The 4,580-nt window shown below is 39.4% G+C and overlaps 1 long non-coding RNA gene across 1 annotated transcript; it reads left to right on the forward strand.

Moving 5' to 3' along the window:
- The first annotated feature begins 2,501 nt into the window (after window positions 1-2,501).
- LOC119089198 lies at window positions 2,502-4,358 on the forward strand. Its single transcript, XR_005093061.1, has 2 exons — window positions 2,502-2,655; window positions 3,192-4,358. It is a non-coding gene; the product is annotated as an uncharacterized LOC119089198 (long non-coding RNA).
- The last annotated feature ends 222 nt before the right edge of the window (window positions 4,359-4,580 follow it).

The raw sequence follows: 4,580 nt of genomic DNA on the forward strand, positions 1-4,580 counted from the left end.
CAAGAATACAAAGTTTTCTCTGGTCCTTGGTTGTGTCTTTGTGTCACAGAAAACTTTGGTTAAATAACTGTTTATTATTTTCTTTTTTTAATCTATCTTTTTAATTCCTGTTATTTTTTGTGGTTGTGTTGTGTTGTTGTCCTTCTGTGGTGTATGTTGGTGTAGGATTATCTATTGCTTGATTTTTCATGGATGTGTTTAGCTTCTTTGGGTTGAATTTTCCCTTCTAGTGCTTTCTGTAGGGCTGGGTTTGTGGACAGGTATTGATTAAATCTGGTTTTATCCTGGAATATTTTGTTTACTCTGCCTATGGTGATTGAGAGCTTTGCTGGGTATAATAGTCTGGGTTGGCATCCGTGGTCTCTTAGTGTCTGCATGAGATTTGTCCATGATCTTCTAGCTTTCATAGTCTCTATTGAGTAGTCTGGTGTTATTCTGATGGGTTTGCCTTTATATGTTACTTGGTCTTTTTCCTTTGCGGCTCTTAATATTTTTTCTTTGTTCTGTGTGTTTAGTGTTTTGATTATTATGTGGCGAGGGGACTTTTTTTTTTTTTTTTTGATCCAGCCTATTCGTGTTCTGTAAGCTTCTTGTATCTTCATAGGTATTTCTTTCTTTAGGTTAGGGAAGTTTTCTTCTATGATTTTGTTGAATATATTTTCTGTGCCTTTGAGTTGGTATTCTTCTCCTTCTTCTATCCCTATTATTCTTAGGTTTGGTCTTTTCATGGTGTCCCAAATTTCCTGGACGTTTTGTGTTACGACTTTTTTTGTCTTTAGTGTTTTCTTTGACTGACGAATCTATTTTCTCTATCATGTCTTCAGTGTCAGAGATTCTCTGTTCCATCTCTTGCAATCGGTTGGTTATGCTTGTTTCTGTAGTTCCTGTTCGTTTAGTCAGGATTTCTATTTCCAGCATTCCCTCAGCATGTGTTTTCTTTATTGTCTCAAATTCATTTTTCAGATCTTGGAATGTTTCTTTCATCTGTTTAATTGCTTTTTCTTGGCTTGATTTGATTTCTTCCCATTTTTTGTTCATTTTTTTTCTTCCATTTCTTTAAGGGAGTTTTTTATTTCCTCTTTAATGGAGTTTTTCATTTCCTCTTTAAGGGAAGTTTTTATTTCCTCTTTAAGGTAGTTTTTTCATTTCCTCTTTAAGGAAGTTTTTATTTCCTCTTTAAGGTAGTTTTTCATTTCCTCTTTAAGGAAAGTTTTTATTTCCTCTTTGAGGGAATGTTTTATTTTTTCTTTAAGGGCCTCTATCACATCTTCTTAAAGTCATTTTTAGGGTTGATTTCTTCTGTTTCTTCTGTCATGGTATGTTTAGGTCTTGCAGGTATAGAATCACTAGGTTCTGATGTTGCCATATAGGTCTTTATGTTGTTGCCTGTATTTTTGCACTGGCGTCTACTCATCTCTTCCTCTGTGCGGTGCAGGTGGTGTCTGTGTCTGAGAGTGCCTCTCTTGTTCTAATTTTTAGTCTTGGTTTAGTAGGGGTTCTTGGTTAAATTGGTGCTATTGGGCTATTTCTTCAGGGGCAGCTGATTTCAGTCGGTGAATTATATACTTATGATTCTGGTGATCTGGTTTGGTGCTGGGTAGCACTCTCTTCTGTGTTCCCAGGTCACGTTTTGTTCATTTGTCAACTCCTCAGCTCATCTTGTTTCTTCAGACTTCAAACTGTAGGCATCTGAATCCTCTCCCAGATAGGTTTCAGCTGAGCAGGGTAGTCTCACCAACACCTCCAAGTTGTTGGGTTTCACAGGATCAGCAGCTGGGCCCTGGGTTGTCCTCAGACGGAGTGTTCAGGCTCTCGTTCTGGTTTCCGACCCCATGGAGATAGCTTTCTTCCCCAGGTGTGTTGGCGCGTTAGGGGCGTCCCTGTTCCAAGCTGCATCTGCTTGTCTCCATCCCTGGGCCCGTCTACCTCCGTGGACCGCCGCCGCAGGCCTACCTGCGTCTGCTTGTCTCCTAATCTATCTTTTTAAATGGAGATGTCAGTTATGAACCTCATGGTGGGTGAAAAAAAATGTCCTTTATCTTCTGCACATCTATTAAAATGCTTCAGTTTAATTTCTTAAGCTTAATTTGGTTAACATCTTAGTTCTTCCTTGTGTGATCTGACTCAGACTTGACTTTCCCCAAATTACACACACACGCACTTATATAGTATTCTCCCTTGCACAGTCTTTAAAATAGAAAAGTTCTTTAGTAAAGAGCATGATGATACAACATCCTATAAGTAGATGTGTCATTTATAACATTTTGTTCCATCCTTTTCTGGCATTTATTTATGCCATGGCCCACACATTGGAGGGCAACTTCGTGGAGTCAGTGTTCTCCTAGCACTGGTTTTGTTTGGGAGGTCAAACTCAGGTTTTCAAGTGTGCACAGGAATGATTCTACGCATTGAGCAGCCTCACCGGTCTGGCCCGTGTAATGATTAATCTTGACGATCAACTTGAATAGGTTCAAAGGTGCCTGTGAGGTCAGTGAATCACACATGTCTGTGAGGACATTGGCAGAATTGAACCAGCATGTGGGCCAACAATGGGGGGATATGAAGGATTGAGGATCCACCCTGAGTGTGAGCAACACCAACCAGTAGGCTGAGTTACCACAGAGACCAAAAACTGGAAAGTGAAAAGCCAGCAGGGTAAGCAAGCTCCACTCTTTCTAAATAAGCGTGTCTGTTCTTGCCATCATTGACTGTGTAGGCTCCAGTTTCTTCTGCCTTTTGGTGTGGACATAACCATTCTCCATGGTGTTCCCAAATTTCCAGCTTCACAGTGGGCAGCATGATCAGCCTCTCTTGATCTTAGGCTTCTGGCTTCTTGGACTGAGCAGTTACTGAGCCCTGTAGGTCTCCAGTGTGCAGATAGCCATTGTGGGGCTATTCATTTCTTTTTTTTTTTTCTTTGATATTTATTTATTTTATTTCCCTCCTCTCCTCTCAACCACACTCTCTCTGCCATCTGTTAAGACGGAACCTCAATTGAGACAATTCCTTTATTAAGTTGGTCAATAGGAAAAGCTCTTAAGTATGAGTTAATGTGATTGTCAAATAAATCAGTTGGTTGTCAAAGGCTGGAACCCATAAAGGGATTTATGGTCTTGCTAAAACGATGAGCGTTCCCCTTAACTTTCTCTCTCTTTCATTCACATTCTTTCTCTTCTACCATGGAATAACAGCAAGAAAGGCCTGCCAGATGCTAGTGACATCCTCGCAGAAGCCATGCTGTCACCCCTGAGAACGGTGTATAAATGGAGCTCCTTAAGGCCAGGCCCTTTGCAGAATCCCATCTACCTGGAAGGACCTGTGGAAGCGATGCTGTAGACCCCTGCGCTGATCCTGCGGAGCTCATGGGCTTCAGGCCTCCTTAATGTTCACTGTGCTAATTCTTAGAGTAATTCTTAATTTCAGCTGTGATTGTGGCTGAGTTTACTTGCAACAAAAGCTGATAATTTTTCTAAGAGTCTCTACAAAGAAATTAAGCCTCTCCACAGTCATTCACAGAAACCAGTTTCTCTGCTCACCCCTGGCTGCCTTTGCAGTCATCTTGAGTAATCAGGAAGAACTCACTAAGGTTAATCTCACTAAGGTTAATGATTCTTGCTTACATAACTATCCTTAAAAAAAAAAAAAAAGACTTAAGAACTTGGGAGACTGTTTCTTAAAAAGATGACATTAAAAACTTATAGGAACTTATATGGAAAAGATAAAGGACATGAAAGGTCAGACATCTCTCTGGCGCCAGGGCATGAATGGTTAGATAGTTTTTCAGTTAAAACTCCCAGTTCCCTGGGAAGTAAAATTACACGTAGAAACTGCCAGAAGAATTGAAATTTGGTCCCAACAGTTAAAGAGTTAGGTAATCATTACCATTTTGAGAATTTATAAAGAATAGGACTACAACTGTTGTCAATGTAGTAGTGATACACAGATTATTTAGAAATTGATTTATACCTGAAAGTGATATCCTAGGTATGGCATCATACACTCAGCTGATTACAAAAATACAAAAGTATCACATTGTTAAGGATTAATCATAGGACTGGAATCTGTTTTGTTTTGTAACTACATGTTTGCTTGCTGCCATCTAGGACACAGTATGAATAAGATGTGCCTGACTAGATATAATCATTTGGCTTGCAATATAAAAATTAACGATCCAGGGTAAAGGTCAATGATGTCAAGGGAGTGGGGAATCAGAAAAAGGAACTAAAATGGGTGAATATTAATGATTCCTGGAAAATGCTTAGGAAGAAATGTATTGCACCTGCTCATGCTTGAATGCATTAGAACTTGAATAAATATAAATGGCTTGAGTTATTCGACACCATCTGTTTGAAAGACAACCAATGGTCAGACTCTTCAGTTTTCACCAACTTCACACCTCCATCCTGTGGCTCAGGACCCTGCTGGAGCTGGACTCTGCAACATCCCAACCAGAGCCCAAAGCTAAATGTATTATGTTGTTTCAAAGTTAGTCTCTTCTATGGTAGTCTGCAATAGCAACATAAAATTAACACAGTTAATTGGTCACTTATAATTTATTAAATAATTTATTAATAATTATC

The sequence above is a fragment of the Peromyscus leucopus genome, chromosome 17 (assembly GCF_004664715.2).
Source record: "Peromyscus leucopus breed LL Stock chromosome 17, UCI_PerLeu_2.1, whole genome shotgun sequence".
Classification (NCBI taxonomy): domain Eukaryota; kingdom Metazoa; phylum Chordata; class Mammalia; order Rodentia; family Cricetidae; genus Peromyscus; species Peromyscus leucopus.